Below are 17,596 nucleotides of genomic sequence, written 5' to 3' on the forward strand. Positions count from 1 at the left end.
TCATTGGCTCAATGTAGGAAAGATTAATTGTAAATTTTGGGGTATATCTCACACAAAACTATATAGAATTTTGCACACAAGTTATGTATGGATGCTTTTATGGTGCTTTTGCATCTTTTTTGAATCTTGAGAGCTTCAGTTCTCATTCATGGTGATTGTATGTAACAGAGCAATTAGGAAAGTCTTAAAAATGTATGTTCCAAAGAAGAAAGTATGTAATACAGGTTTGGAACAATGTGACGGTGAGTAAAAAAAAAATCTGAATGTTAATGTTTTGGCTGAACTGTCTCTTTAACGGGATTTCAGTTATATTGTCAACATTTAAATGTGAGTGGAGAAATGTTTCATCACAGACTCTGCCTCTCTACACAACTTGTGAACTGCTCTCTTGTTGAAACCTAATTGCAGCATAATCATTAAAACACTGAAAGCTTACAGAGGAACAGGGGAGTATTTCTACATCTGTATGAGATGTAGTTCAATTCAACTTCATTTGCTTGTGTGAAGTTTGCTTAATTTGCAAAACTGCTGATTACACTGAAATCAAATAAGAATGCTGCAGTACACTGAGCTTGTGGGAATGAATGTTGTCAAAGTGTTTTATATTGACAATTTTTTAAAGTATATATTTTAATAAAAAATATGAATGCATTCACAGCCGCCTAATTTTTCTGTTAATCTGTTTTTTTTTTTTTTTAAGGTTTCATTACATCTCTATCACTCTCTAAGGCAAAGAAATGAAGGTTCACTGGTGTTAGGTGGCCTTTGCTGGGCGATAGACCACCAGGGTTCTCTGTTGTGGGTCTTCTAAAGCAAAATCTTTTTCCATTGTGGCCTGCCAAAGTCTGGAACTGATTTGGCATGAACTGTGAGAATTAGCTGTAAGAATTAATTTTAATTTCCCCATTAGAAACTTAACAGGTTCTGCATTGTCTAGAGCACTTACTGTATGTTTAATGACAATCTTTTTGCAAATGTTTAATTTAAACTGTTGGTGTTGTTTTGTGGAATAATTCCTTTGTGTTGTCAACTTTGGTTTAAATGTGGTTCTGTATTGACAGTCTATAAGGTGTAAATTATTGTAATTTCTTTCTTACTTTGCAATGTAGTGGTTACTTTTCTCTAGGTGTTTTATTGCCTTATTTCAGTGACTTCAAAATGTTAGTTTTTCACTAACCACGCATAAACATCGCTTTCTTAAACAGGCAGCGGCGTTTCAGCTGTTCCTCCCTCTCCGTGTCTCAGCTCTGGGGGCTGCTGGGCGGGAGCAGTCCCCTCAGCGTACCAACTCCTTGTACAGAGAGGCTCAGAAACAGAGTGTTAGGTCGGTGGCTTCTAAGCCCAAGCCGGATCTGCGGATCGTACTTCAGGCTAGGAAGTCCTCGGCCAAAAAGTCCTGACCTTTGGGGCTCAGGACTGGTGAGGGCATTACACGGTGCCCGTCTCCCCCCAATGCACTCAGGAGATCGATCTCCCAACACTTTCGGTGTTCCAGGGCGCAGCAGTCTCCCGCGATTGCTTCTCTCAGTTACTTTCCGGAAACGTAGTGGTGATAAGAGGCTCACCACCTCCGCGGAGGTCCCCAGAGCAGCTGGTTTGGCCGTCCCCTGCCAGTGTGCCACTTCAGGGCACCAAGCTACCTTCACTGGTTACACCAGAGGTCAGTCTCGAGAGACTGATTCCCTTATTAGACTATTTAGCAGCGTGGAAACTACTGCCAAATGTGTCTCAATGTGTCCCCCACCTTGATTCAACGGGGTTACCCCCACTCGGATGGGGCCCGAGTAGTCTCTGGTATTGGAACAAGAAGTAGTCACTCTCTTGAAGAAGGAGGCCATCGAGGTTGTCCCTCCGTACAAAAGAGAGTCCGGGTTCTACAGCTGGTATTTCATTGTTCCGAAGAAGGATGGAGGGTTGCGACCTATTTAAAGATCTGCGTCAGTTGAATCGCTCAGTCATGAGACTGAAGTTCAGGATGCTCACACTCAAACAAGTCGTGTCTCAGATCAGGTCCGAAGACTGGTTTGTCACAATCAATCTAACAGATGCATACTTCCACATCTCCATTCTTCCTCATCACAGGAAGTTCCTGAAGTTCGCTTTTGGGGGCAAAGCTTACCAATATTGGGTTCTTCCTTTCGGGCTTGCACTTTCACCCCGCAATTTCACGAAGTGTGAGGATGCTGCTCTAGCTCCATTGGGACTCCTGGGCATCCGCATACTCAACTACATTGACGATTGGTTGATATTAGCTCACTCAGAGCAGGCAGCGGTTCGTCATCGAGATGTCATTCTCGCTCACATGAAAGAGTTGGGGTTAAGACTAAACACCAAGAAAAGTGTGCTTTCTCCATTACAGAGGACCACTCTCTTATAGCTTCAGACATTTGTTCTGTTCGAACGTAAGTGCCCTGTGACATCACAGTATATTCCACCATGATTCCAGTTCGAAGCGAACGTACATGTTTCATTCAAGGTGCATTGAAGTGTGTGAGATGTGAATTTAAATTGTATTTATTTACCGAGGTATATGATGTCACACTTGTACAATTTTATACAGTCTATGGTGTAGACGTTGCAAATCCGTGAATGAATGTTCCGAAGTGAGGTAAACTTCAACAAATTTCCCCTGCTCAGGGAGTAGGGAGCAATGAACACTGTGTAGAGACCATGTCAATCGGAACACAGTTCATGCTCGGAGCTCACTTCTAACGAGCTAATTATCTGAATCAGGTGTGTTAACAAAGAGAGACCTACAAAATGTGCAGAGCAGGGAGTCGTGAGGACTGGAATTGAGAACCGCTGTCCCAATTCTACTTCATCAGAGGAGACCTGATTCAAACCTGAAAGAAACAGGTAAAAATACCTTTTTGTTAAAGTTTGTAACATATGTAAGAGTAGGTGTGGCCATTTTACACTTGAATGTACAAGGCTTCCAGGGTCAGATGTTTCCAGTTATTTTAGCTGTGCAAAACAGTTAATTATGCTGCTTGATGTCAAGAAATAGTATTTATCACTTCTTAATTTATTATCATAAACAAATTAGTTATCAATCAAAAACACACTATTTTGCAGCACAATGTTTTTCTCTTAACTCTTTCCCCTCCATTGATGAGTTATCTAATCTTTAGAAGACAAAGCTTCCCCGCCAAAGACAAAGTTTTTATGGCTTTTAGTGTTTTCACTGTAATACACTCGGAGGCTCTCTTCTGAACGAATACAAAACCTCCCGAACAAAAACACACATGAACAGGATGGAGAAACGAGCGATATCTTATGTAAACAGATGCATATTAAAATAATGTGATCATCAGCAATAGACTGCATATAAATGAAACCTGCATAAAACACAAGTGCACGTGAACAATCCAGGGAGTGGTATATGTCTGTGCAAGTTTTGGAGGTGTTGATGGAAGCGATTTACTGGATTTATGCATTGATAATCCTACTGAATATTATCCAGATGTAGTTTTTGATAAACATTTGATTTTATTTTAGCTCAAAACTATACATTTTTATGAAACCTACCTATATTCAATTGTTGATGATGATAATGATAATAATAATAATAATAATAATAATAATAATAATAATAATAAAAGAATGCTCTAAGCTACAATAAAACTGATTTCTTTTTTTTTCTGATCTTTATTTTGGTGTATTGCATATTCAAATATTTATTCGGCACAATATACTGGAGGCCATCAAAATTTAGTGAAAATCATCAAAATCGCTGGCGGTGGCTGGCAACTTTTTTTCAAAAATGTTGGCAGGGAAAGAGTTAATGTGCTTTGTTTAACCAGTCACAGCTACTTAAATGGAAGTCTAAATACGTGAAAAAGAAGGTCTTTCTTTCCAAGAAAACAACTTAAAACCACAATATAGGATCATATACCGAAACAAATTACATTTCTAGAGGTTCATCAAAGTTTGGTTGATTATGCGAATATATCAATTCAATTTAATTAATTGTAAACAGTAATCATTCCTTCAAATAATTTAAAAACAAAACCCAAATACAGAATTTAGTAGTAAATGCTATAAAATAATATAAACTGGTACATTAAAAAAATAATAAAATAAAATATCTAGTTGCCTAGAAATGCAGTTCTAGAACTCTGCTCTTGAAATGTCTCCAGTATTGAAGGATTGTGATACTCTGTTCTTTAACAGTGTCTCTACTCAATAATAAACAAGAGGTCATGGTGATGGGAAACCACAGCAATTCAGTTCATGCCCCTTTTCCAGGATTTGTACGTAGGACCTCAGGTTACCATCCCTGGGGCCTGAAGAAGTGTTCACATTGACATCAATCTGCAGTGACAAAGCGACCAGAACTCATTCATTTTCAATGAGACCAGATGATTTCCAGCAGTGCAGGCGTCAGTGACAGGACTTGACTGTGTCCAACAACACAACAAAGTAGATAGAAGATTAACTTTATGTGCAGTTACTCAATGCAATGAATACTAACAGGAATGTAGACAGTGGCGTTCCAGTGATCCATCTCTTGTGAGACACCAGTCAAGTGTCAGCAAGATGGAGAAGATAATGTTGCTGTGAGTGATTTTACCGTCCATGATTTATTTCTTACCACATCAACAATATAATAACACCATGGAAAACCGAGTCTGAGATTGTTGGCATTCTAAAAAAGTTTGATTCATGCAATCTTGTTCATGATATGATGTACTATGCAGCACTGCAATTTTTCTGGAGCTTTTCTACAAATGCTTTCTTCTGCAAAATGTAAAATTTTTTTGAGGCAACAAAACTGATTCACTGTCAAAATGGAATGAAACGTTCTTTTTTTCTTCTGTTAATACAATTCATTTGAAATCAGATTTGGGTGGTTATGCAACCTACCAATAATGTCAGAGCATCCAGCACAGTAACCTTGTGAAATTGCTGTCAGTGTGAACGAGACATCATGTATAAATGATATAGAAGAGGTGACTGATTCACTGAATTGGACTCACAACCAATAATGTCCTTGTTTTTCATGGTCTGAGCAGCACAGAAGGTGGATCAGCCTACAAAACTGGGCAGCTAAATCGATCAACAGGCCCACACAGAATCTGTGCCGACTGCACTCAGCGGAGAGCTCAGCAGATTTATGAAAAACAACCGACACTAAGTTCTACATATTATCCACCATTGCATGTTCACCCCACAGATTTTGCACAAAAATATCACTTCTGTGAAATGTGGAGATGAAGTCCATAGATTCAGTCTGGGCCTGCTGATCATTCTTTTATGTGCAACAGCATCATGACCTCAGCACAGGAGATAATGTCCCTCTCAAACTTCACTCCATCTTAGTGAGCAATTACTGTTAACTTGTTAGCAAAATCACTTTTAGAAATAGAAGTTAGCTACAGTTTACCCTATGGGCATATAGATAATGTGGCAATTTTCATAATGTATTATGTAAGTCTAACAATTTTGCAGAGGATTGTTACTGTAGATTTGGGTTCTATTCTGTGTGGTAGAAGGTTTTTTTTTTTTTTTTTTTTTTTTTTTTTACTACAATATGTCTCACTTTAAAATTTACAGAGAAATCATGTTTTAATGGAAACCTATCCAAATGATAAATTCTAAAGTCATGATGTGTGATATGTCATTACATGGTTTGCAGATCTTGTCCAAATGTGTAGATGTAGAAAGAAAGAAAGAACTATAAAACTGTTTCCGTCATGGAAGAAAAAAACTGTCTCACAATTCAAACTTTTTTCTTGCAATTCTAAAAAAAAGTCAGATTTGTGAGTTATAAATTCAGAACTATAATTAAAATAGGTATACATTCGAGATTGCAAGATATAAAACTAGAAATTCTGAGAAAAAATAAATAAAAATTAATTTTATATATATGTGTGTGTGTGTATATATATATATATATATATATATAAATATATAAATAAAAACTCGGAATTAAACTAGAACTTGAAAGAAAAAAGTTTAGAAGTCTAAATTCTGAGAAAAAGTCAGAATTGTTGGATATAGAGTTGCAATTACCTGTTTTTATTTTATTCATTGGAGTAAACAGGCTTCCATATGAAATCTACCGTACAAAGACAGAACATGTTGCGTAATATCCATTAATGGATTACTAAAACATACTGTACCACTATGTCTGATTATATGGAGCACCGTATTGTGGATTGCTCTTAAAATCCAAATGACCACTCAGTTCAAAGCAATGCAACATTTGATGAAACCTTTTAGAGTAGGATCATTTATAATATCTGTGGATGAAAGATGTGCCATACAGCATGCACTGTAGGCAGGGTACTTCAGAAACACAGTAACTGAGGTGCTGTAGGAGGGATGGACCTCACTCTCTTTTAAACAATGGTCCATAAATAAAACACTTCAGCTCGCTGTATGAAGTGTCATTCACAAACTTTCAGTACAAGCTGCGCCTCCCAGCACAATGTTATAATCATATATGGGCACTTGAAGCATTACTTTGCAAAATGATGAGGACTAAAGTAAATTTTAAAGTGAGTGGAAGACACTGACTTTAAGTAATGGAGTTTGATGTGGTAAAAAAAGAAAGCGCATAAATGCTATTTTCCTGAAACTTTATATAAATCTATGTTAGTTGTTTGTGGTTATTAATTTTCCTGGACTGTGAATGAGCAATACACCATACAAAAGGTAGTTTTGAGGAGAACATTTCACCGAAAAATATCCTGCCCGCTCTTTTCATGTCATTAAAATGAATGATGACTGGGCCTTCCAAGCTACGAAACAAAACAAAACAAAAGTATATGTATATGAGCTAAAATGCCCCAGTACTCATCAAATTTCAATATCCTCATGGAAAGTGAATGATGACAGAATGTTTTTTTTTTTTTTTTTTTTTTGGGTGAACTGTCTTCAAAATTCTGCTTGCAAAAATTAAATGTAATTTACATTTTAAAAGAGAAAGAAATGAAACTCAAACACCGAAACTCTCATTCACAAGTTTGTTTTTGAGACAGAAACATCAAACCATGTTTAATGGCATGGAATGCTGTCATATAATCCAGAACTGTGTGTAGTGGATATTTCACAAGAGGAAACCCCTGCTGTTCTTTGAGAGATGAAAGAGGAGGAAATTTCCTTGCACAGTGTTCTCTAGATCTTCCCATGACAGCTCATTGCTGTTGATGAGTGGTGATCTGGGAATCCATGGATGGTACAGTACAGTACCTGCCATCTGTGAATTTGTTTAACAGTGTTGTATACAGGTTACTAGCAACAGCTAATCAAACTACGGAAATTCAACTGTGGCTCCATTTGTCATTATTATTTAATTAGCTCACTCCTTTTTTATGTTGTTTATCAGAGTTTGTCCACCATGTGAAAATAAATTATAATATTAATAAAATAATATATAATAAAAAATCAGGGATATGTTAGCATACTTGTTACTAGGTTAGCACACTTGAGCAGAGAGCAACTAAACCCTAAATCTATAAAATCAGCAAATGCCATACTGTTATTTTCTTAAATTATACAAATAAAATATAACAATAATGCATATAACAAGCATTTCTTGTTTCATATAAAGTGCATATCATTTTGCATAAGAAGCTAATGCACAGAGGAACTCTGGGTGGCAGTATTACCTCACAAGTATTACATGACTTTTTTTTTCTTTTTTTCTTGAGCCCATTCCAATTGTTTAACACTAATTTGTGAGTCTAGTGTCCCATTTTAATACAGTGATTAAAAGCAAGTGATACCCCACTGTATATAAGTATGTTTTATCTTCTATTTGAAAAGTATAACCATTTGTCTTAAAGCTGAACTACAGCGAAGCATTTAAATAGTGCATCTTCATTTGTGTGGGAAAACAATTAGTATTTCAATATTTATAGACTTTCTTCTTTTTGACTACCTGGCAAAGATCAAAAGGGTCAAAATGTTTTTCTAGTATTAAAATAAAGTTTGAGCGTATTATTGCAGTGTGGTGTATTTATTTAATTATTTATGGGGGGGGTGTGGGGGGGGTAACAATTCACCCTACAACTCTAAACTCTGAGTCTTAACCGGGTTTGAGAGTTGAGCCTTGTCAGTAGGTCAGTACCTACTCAAAATACCACAAGCTCAAGTGTTTGAGGGTCCAGCTGGTGGTGCTCACTCTCCAGTCTGCATGGATTCCCTTCACGGTCCAGTACTGATGGGAACACTGTATAAAATATGTGTATAAAAAGTCCTTCAGATGAGATGTTAAACTGAGGTCCAGCCTGTGGCCATTAAAATCCCAGGGCGCTGCCTGAGTCAAAACCTCCAGTCAAATTACTCCTATTAGTGCCTATCAATCATGGCTTCCTCATAATCCACACGTGACAGTCTTCTCTCCACCAATACCTGCTGTGTACTCAGCATTCTAGTACATTATGGATGCTATTCTCCCAGGTGGGCGCTGTACACTGTTGGTGCTTGAGGAGATTCCCTCCTTGGAGTAAAACGCTTTGAACGGAAGTGTGCAGTCAATGGTTACACATGCAAGGATTTATAATGTTGTTTTGCTTTGTTAGAGTGGCAGTAAATCTAATGTTTTAAAAGAATGACTTCCTCCAAATGCATGCATTGATTTTTTTCTAATTAGATTTTTTTTCTCTCTCTCTGAATAAACACTATGCATTCATTATAGTGGGAGATTGTGGCATAGTAGAGACAAAGATGGACATTAATATGAGGCTTTCACTTGAGAACAGGAACAGCCCAGCTAAATCTTCACTGCTAATTAGAGCTGGTTTCAGCCTCATGGTGACGTATTGATAGACAGGGATGAGGATATCTGGAATAAAAGTATGCTGTGAAAAAATGTGTTTCCTGAAGTGAGAACATATTGATTCAGGGTATGCGCCAATGAAGTAGGCCTGCAGGATATAAACACTATAGTTTAATTGAAACAAGCATGGATTTCTGCAAACAGTCTCCGTTTTAGAAAGTCAAGTTATTGGCAGATTATATATACTGCAGTTAGAAGATCAAAGTTGCAGTGAACTTTGTGGCAGATGTTCAAAGAAACCCCTTTTTAAAGCAGTGACAGGTTTGGTTCTCTAGGAAATATAGGTGCTAAACTGCAAATGTGATAGAAAGCTGTCAGTCTGAATTCTAATAGAGCATAATATCCAAAGGTGGACAGAGATAAGGGAGATCATAGTGCTAGAAAGTTAAAGTGCCACTGATCTACAAAGTTTTAGCATACTATTGATTTCCTTTGCTTTGTAAACAGTGTGCTGTCCAAAACCTGTTCTCACAAGCAGTTTTTGTGTCAAATTAATAATAATGTATGCTAAATTACTGCAGAATAATCAGAAAAGGTCAGACAGAATGATAAATGATAGATGGATAGAATTAGATGGATAAAAATGCATGTTTACATAAATTATTAATAGTTTAATTTATATTAAAGGAATGGTTCACCTAAAAAAAATGTTAAAGGTATATTTTTTCTTAAATTAGTTTTTAATATTTGGAATGGATCCTCTGCAGTAAATCGGTACCATCAGAATGAGAGTCCAAACAGCTGATACAAATATGAAAATAGCACAACTAATGCAAAAGACTCCAGTCTATCAATTAATGTCTTGTGTGTGAAAAATAGTTGCCCAAACAATTGCTTCTGGCTGAAATACGAGTCCTCTACCCATAATATTGCTTTCTCCGGTGAAAAAGTTGCCTTGTCTAAATCAGGAGAGAAATACATATAGATCAAGAACTATTTACAAGTGAAAACAGTTCAAAAGGGTTGTAAAGAAATATGTTGGTGGATTTTAATGTGAGAGGACAACAGGGGATGGACTTTTTCACTGGAGGAAGCGTTATTATGTGTTTTTGGCTTGAAATGACAGTTCCAAAGATGCCTCAATGATTACAAACATGCAGATTTTCACTTATTTCTTCTTCTTCTTCTTCTTCTTCTTCTTCTTCTTCTTCTTCTTCTTCTTCTTCTTCAAAAAATAAATAAATATCTGGATGAAAAAGCCTTACATATAGTTACAAATACAAATAAAGGAACTGACAAAAGCATATGTAAATATAAAATATGTAACTCTTTTGTTTAACTAGGAACCATTCTGTCTTTAAATGGGTGCTCGCTCATTTTTGCTAATTAAAAGAATCCCCCTAAAGAAATGATTAGTCATATTGAGAAGTATAATTAAAATGACGCAGAGTGACATACTTCTCAGCATGTATGAAATCTGCAGCTCAAACAGAATGAAATGCCCTAATATGCAGTATTTACACAGCTACAGTATAGGACAAAATGTAACTATGACACGCAAATGCTTCTGTGACCATACAAGATGCAGCTTGACACTGTCTGGTGACACTGCAATGCAGTAGCCAGCTGCATAACCAGCATGAACAACCAACAACATGGCTCAATCTAAAAATGTCAATTTTATGGATGTATATAGCATAAGATGGAGTGAAACAGGCAAAAAAGAGCAAAACAAAATGACCCAGTGTGAAACGCCATGCATCTAAGCAGATATATACGCATGTAAAGTCTAAAACCACTGTGGAAACACTGATAATACTGTAAATGAATGTTAAAAAACACCATATACTGTACATAGATGAGTGACATCTTTGTCAAACTCACCTACTGTAACAGTGTAGCACATGTACCATTGCACACCAAAATAAAAACTTCACTACTCTCACAGGTTGGTTTCATAAGATCAGAGGCCTAACCTGTTAGTGGGAGTGATGAAAGGAGCACAGAGTTATGCAGCTTTAGCATATGCCATTCAATCGACTCTCCCACTCTGCAAATTACCAAATATATTTATAAAATAACAAGTCAACCTGAGAGAATTTCATAACAAGTGAACTTCAAATAACCTATTCTTTCTGCGTCAGCAGTTCTCCTCTCTCTCACAGTACATTTCTCTTGCTTTAAGGCATTTTAGGGCTTTTCACATCTGAAATCTTTAATTCTAAACCACAAGTAAAAGGAATCCTAAAATATCTTGCTTAACATTTGACATTACTCATACTTTACTCAGGGTTATCAGTTAATCAGTTAATCTGGCTCCACAATGTGGGGTTAACACCACTTCTGCTTCTAAATTACAAGTGTGATACAAGCCTTTACCTGGGGTTGCAAGTGGGTTTAGCAGAGTGTGAAAAATGTCTGTTTTTTTTTTTTTTTTTTTTTTTTTTTTGCATATACCAGCTAAACAGAAAGCTACAAAAACATTTTAATGAGCAATGAGTATAAACAAAACATGAGTATAACTATTTGTATATGACATAACAAATGACTGTCGGCAGAAGTAACAGTGCTTTAACAGCTTTACTTTAATGTGTGACTCTATCATCAACATGTTCTAATAAAAAGAACAGTGCTAATATTGTGTGACAATTACAATAGCATGCAGTCAAGTACAAGATCTCAACTGCAAAACTGATTTAAAACTTGTCTTGTTTTGATATCGCTTATCTTTTTTATTTTTTTTGGTTCATGTTTCACTAGCAGCATCACTCCCCCAGGAATAGATTTCAGTTACCAATGCATTGTAGAAATGTATTCATAGCCAGCATTATTAATTAAAGCAAAATAGTCACATAAAAGGGAGGTTGCCAAGATAAAATGAGTGATATTCAGCTAGTGATCTGATCTCAAAAATCAGTTCCCATGAGACAACCTGCTCCATTTCAATTGATTTTGCTTTTAATAGCCTACTCATTGGTGTCTTCACCTCATGTGAGTCTACATGATTTTAGACAAATTACTCAAAATCTGCAGGGGTAACATTTTTTAATGAGGAAATAATTACCGAGTGCACCTTTAAATATGTTAGGACTAAAGAATGAAGAAAGAAATATCAAGCCGAGCATTTGTGGATGAATTATTGATGATTTGGTCAGTTGCAGGGTTTTTATTAGGCCTCTAATTGTGTGTGTGTGTGTGTGTGTGTGTGTGTGTGTGTGTGTGTGTGTGTGTGTGTGTGTGTGTGTGTGTGTGTGTGTGTGTGTGTGTGTTTGTGTGTGTGTGTGTGTGTGTGTGTGTGTGTGTGTGTGTGAATTTTCTTTTAAAATCTTCTCTTTCTTCTCCAGCTCTTCAGTTTTAGTGTCTGTATGATATGAAAGTGAGGACACTCACTCAACTTTAATAATGCTGGAGGTGAATCACTCAGACAGTCTGTCTTTCTGAATAATACTTGTGTCATTGATGATGCTAAAGGTTATTGCCATGCTTGACCGCAAGTTTAAATTACCTGCCTCCCTGCCTGAGACTTATCTGAAAAGAGCAAGAGTGTTATAAGTCACACTTTTTCCTGGTGACATTTGGGCCTCTACTGACTTGAAAGACCATCACCTTATAGACAGTGCTGCCATTGCTCAGTAACATTTACAAATGGTGAATTTCCTCAGGCAGACTGTGAAAGATATTCACATGTTTAATTCAGACTGTTGATTGCAGTACAAGTACGAATATCTGTTTAAATTCTAAAGTCTAAAACCAATAAGGTATTAAAAAAAAAGAAATTTTGAAATATGTCTGTAATGCAAGCGGGTAGAATGGCATGATGATTTAATGCATGATTTCTAATATTTAAGTAAACAATTTCAGTCTCATAATTGTAAGCATCCACACCAAATCCAGTGTGTAAACTGTCTCCAACATAATCTCAATGCCTGGTAGGAAACCAAAACATGTTGGTGGACTGTTAAGCAGCATACTTGTGCACTCTGATATGAGTTACACATAATCTGTCTTGCAGTTTAAAACTTCCAACAGGGAAACTGAAATTACCAGCATGAAATATGCATAAGATACTTTAATATGGTCTGGCTTGTTTTCAAATTTAAGGTAAAAAAAAAAAAAAAATATATATATATATATATATATATATATATATATATATCCACTCAAGTGAGGTGGGAGTCAATATTTCATGAGAGTAGCCCAGAATGACCTGGCATCCCTGGCAGCACCTGGTGGGTTGAATTCAAAAGAAAGAAAAAAAGAGAAATGGAAATACAACCCATGCAATGTTCTAAAGCCCTGTTATGGTGTTTTTCTCTTTTTATTCTGGAAAATGGCTTAGGTGGATGTGAGCACTGGGGCAGTTTCCAAACTGAAGCATACATGGCATTCATTTTGGGTTGTGAAATCATGTTTATTTGGATTTTTTACTTTAGGTCTAACACCTTTGTTTTTGTTGAAAAACCCTCTGAACTCAACTCACAAATGAGTTCAAAAGAGTTTGCCGTTAGCATGTTGAAAACTGTTTGAGAAAAAAATATAAAAAAATCACAGAAATTGTTAGTAAATTTGTCAAATAATTACAAAGAATCTGCATTCTTTTTACATTGCAGAAAGAAAAGACTGAAATAGTATTTCAAATCCAGTAATCTTTATTTACAGCTCCAAAAATATTTTTGGCAGCATTTGACCAGTGTTATTTTAATATTGTTTATATACTATTATTGTATTTATTTATATTTATTATTACATTTTATTTTAAAATTTTCATTTTTATAATTTTCATTTTAATTTAATTTTTTAGTAATTTTGTGTGTTTGTCATTTTTATTAATTTTTATATTTCCATTTAGCCTTATTTTATTTTTATTTCAGTTCAGTTTTAGTAATCTTAATACTTATTTTATTTAAGTTTTTAGCCAAGGCAATATTTATATTTTCATTATTTTTTAAGCTCATATTTATATTTTATTTCAGTTTTTTCCAATTGAGAAAAACATAATTTCTTAATAATTTTAATTGGCAATACCAACATTGCATATAATATACAAATAGTGTGTAAAACAGTTATTTTTAGTTAATTTAACTATTTTAATTACATAGTACATAGTTATAAATAAAATATTTATATTTCTGTTTAATAGTCTTGTCTGCCATTTTTTTTATTTTTTTTAATTTTTTTTTTTACTAACATTATTGCAGGTCATTCTGGGATTATCGTATACATTAAGGATACATGCGATTCTGCCAAAACTAGATATATTAAAAAAGAGCATAATATGCTGCTTGCATTTTGAAACATTTGGGACTGATCCTATGATGTATTAAAACACTGTCAAAGTAGGCAGCTCACTGGATTTTGGAACAGAGCTGCTGTTGCTGGTTTAGTTCTGCATGCATGCTTATGGAATATATATATATAATATATACTAAAAATAAATTGGGTTAGTTAAAAAAAAAAAAAAAAAAAGGTTTAGCTCTCACTGGCTGCAAATAAACTGAACATGTGCAATGGCTTCTATAAGAACTGTAACGACCCAATGTATCTCAATCTGTCCTATAAGGTCAGCCACCTTCAAAACGTTGTCAGTTTTCCATGACATGTCTTGCTATGTGTAAATTTATTTATTTATTTATTTATTTATTTATTTTTAGAGAAAGGAGGAGAAAGAAAGAAATTTGGAGTGAGTTAAAATAATTTGGAGTTAAAAATAAAAACAGTAGTTTCCTACTGTGAAATGTTGCCATGGGAACACTGATTCATCAAGGGTTATATCTGTTGTACATGGTCATATCTATTCATCATGAAAAACTACTGAAAATTAATAACTGATACAAATTATAAAGGTCATATTGTTTCACACAACAAAATAATTGGCAAACTAAATTGTTAAAATATACAAAAAAAATGTTTGCAGTTTGAAATGATCTGAGGGGTTTGTATGAGATCATTTCAACTAATTTTTATTTATTTTTTTTATCTGAGGGGTTTGTGCCACATAATTAACTTTTCCTTCAGGAATAAAATAAAATTTCCGAACTTCACTTTTTCACCTTCATTAGCCAGTGCCATAATTAACTGTTAGCAGCTCCTTCAGGAATAAAATAAAATAAAATAAAATAAAATAAAATAAAATAAAATAAAATAAAATAAAATGAAATGAAATGAAATAAAAGAGAGAACAAGATGAGACAAGATGTTTAGACTTTTTTGAAGAAATCCTCAATGATGAAATATACAGTATAGGGAAGAATAGTGTTTTATTCAACCGAAAAACACAAAATGCAAAAAATGTAGGTGCATTTTGAAATCAACTTTTACTTTATGAAATGAAACATCCATTTTAATAAATTTTATGCAATAATGAACAACATGTAAACACTGCAAAATGTTTTGCCACAAACTCTAATTGCACAAAAAATTATAATTAGTATAAATAATTATCAACACAAATATCCCAAGCAGTCAAATTCTGTTTTTTATATTTTAATTTTTCTGGATTCCATTTTACTTTTTCTCGGCTCCTTCTTAATAGTTCAAGTAAATTGTATTTATTAAAAAGCTTGTCTAATGAATTAAAATCGCGAAACTTATACATTTTCACATCAATTTATTAAAAGTAAAAAAAAAATGTTTAGGGCCATATGAAATGTTTTATTCTTTTTTTTTCTCACCATATTATTTATATATATTTTTTATTGTTACCAAATTCTGTGTTTTAGCCGGTCTAATTATTTGAATGCATAAAACAACTTTATTTATTTTCTTAAAGTAGCCTTATGGTTTTATTTCCCCTCAGAAATTTTTCCTCGGAAAATTATGAAAAAAAGTGTGACTTATAGTCCGGAAAATACGATTTCATTTATCATTTATCTTTTAATTATTGAAAATTAAGCAAACTTTATTTTATGGCATACAAAGAGGATTTACTATTAAAATTAAAACACGGAAGAAATGTTGTGTGATTATTCCTTAAAATATAATGTTTGTTTCATTTTAGTAGTAGTAGTAGGCTATGTACATTCTACTGGAAAAAAATAAATACAAATTTTTGGTACAATGTCTTCAAATCAAACCGATGAGTTTTGTAAAAATCAATGCGTTTCAGAAGGCGGGGCATAGAGAAGAAACAATAATGTACAGTATGTGGAAAATAATGTGTTTTTTGAAACTAAAACTGTATAAACCCATTTCATTACACCAAATGCGAAAAATAATGTTATTTTTAGCAACATCATATGACCACGTTAAAACATTTTCAAATAGCAAACATTTATTGTAAATTGTAATAATATTTCACAATACTACTGTTTTTACTATTTTGATCAAATAAATGCATCCTTGGGTAACACAGAAGACTGTTTTTAATCAATTGAAAAATCTTTCTGACCTCAAACTTTTGAATGGAAGTGCATCTTCTTTAAAGATCATGAAATCAAAATGAGAGTTTTGTTTATAGTTCATTTCTGATATAGTTGATATTACATTTATGATAATAACTCACAGGAGTTATTTTATGAGGTTTTAATTAGTCAATTACAATGTAGGCAACATATTTTTAAGTAAACCGCAGCAAATTTTGATTTGTGGTATAGTAACCTTATCATGATGGCAGTGACACTAACTCCCATCAAGCTATGTTTTTTTTTTTTCTATATAATATTACCCAAGCTTCAAAGAGAACTACCCGATAAATGGCATTGGCTCGCATAATAAAAACAATTTACTCCTAAAATTGCTTGCGGATTGACATACAGAAGAAACCCGTCTGTGATGTGAGCAAAATATATCCAGTATTAGCATCTGAAAAGCGCTGTAGTTGCCAGTCAAAGCAACTGGGCATTTGAGAGAGATGAGAGCTAGATTCAGTTCCTCAGCAGCAAGCTGATGAGATGTCACATCTCCACATGAATATTTATGAGGCTCGTGGTCATGGGAAAATTACAGTATTTTACACAAGAGTTGTGTGTGACACGTGACTTAGTACAGCACTAATATAATGATGTCACGTCTAATTAATTTTTCTAACAGCTGGAAGTGGTTTAAGGTGGGATATCAAGACTGTCCAATGGGAATAGTATAAGAAATCCTGAAACCAGTGCTTTTGTGATTAACTGGTGGCTCAGTATAGGGTTAAAGCGAAACACTATTCCTCCTCATTAACACTTGATAATTATCTCTCACTCTTATGGATATTTACTATAAAGGAGAAAATGGCTTTTTTTTATTATCATAATAAATGTTTACTGAAGTGAAACTTTAGGTGTTAATTACAATCTTAAAAATAAAGGTGCTTCACTATGCCATAGAAGAACCTTTTTGTCTAAATGGTTCTATAAAGAACCTTTAACATCTGAAGAACCTTTCTGTTTCACAAAAGGTTCTTTGTGAAGAAAGAAGGTTCTTCAGATTATAAAAAGGTAAGAAAGAGATGGTTCTTTAAAGAACCTTTGACTGAATGGTTCTTTGTGGAACCAAAAATGGTTCTTCTATGGCATCGCTTGAAGAACCTTTTGAAGCACCTTTATTTTTAAGAGTGTAGGAAGAATATATAAGAGAAGAGCTCAAATGCTGCAGATAAAGGCTCCAACCTACACCAAGACTAGATCAGATTATTTTATACTCTCATTTTAACATTACGTCAAATTGCAAGTATTCTTTTTTTTCTACTGTCACTCCTTTAGAACACATCAAAGTACCCTTATTAGTTGTGGTGGAAACAGGATGTTTTTATAGGGGTGGCCAGGGAGGGGCCAGTAACGTCTCGGTTACGTACGTAACCCTCGTTCCCTGATGTTTTTATAGGGGTGGTTATGTAGGGGGAAGTATGGTGTCTCACTTGGGGAGGCCAATCATCTCTGAGTTTAAGAG

General features: G+C 34.5%; 1 long non-coding RNA gene across 1 annotated transcript; it reads left to right on the plus strand.

Annotated features, from left to right (window-relative positions):
• Nucleotides 1–2,749: 2,749 nt before the first annotated feature.
• Nucleotides 2,750–5,339, plus strand: LOC122146974. Its single transcript, XR_006161312.1, has 2 exons — nucleotides 2,750–2,856; nucleotides 4,174–5,339. It is a non-coding gene; the product is annotated as an uncharacterized LOC122146974 (long non-coding RNA).
• Nucleotides 5,340–17,596: the final 12,257 nt, after the last annotated feature.

This window comes from Cyprinus carpio, chromosome A2 (genome assembly GCF_018340385.1).
Source record: "Cyprinus carpio isolate SPL01 chromosome A2, ASM1834038v1, whole genome shotgun sequence".
NCBI lineage: Eukaryota > Metazoa > Chordata > Actinopteri > Cypriniformes > Cyprinidae > Cyprinus > Cyprinus carpio.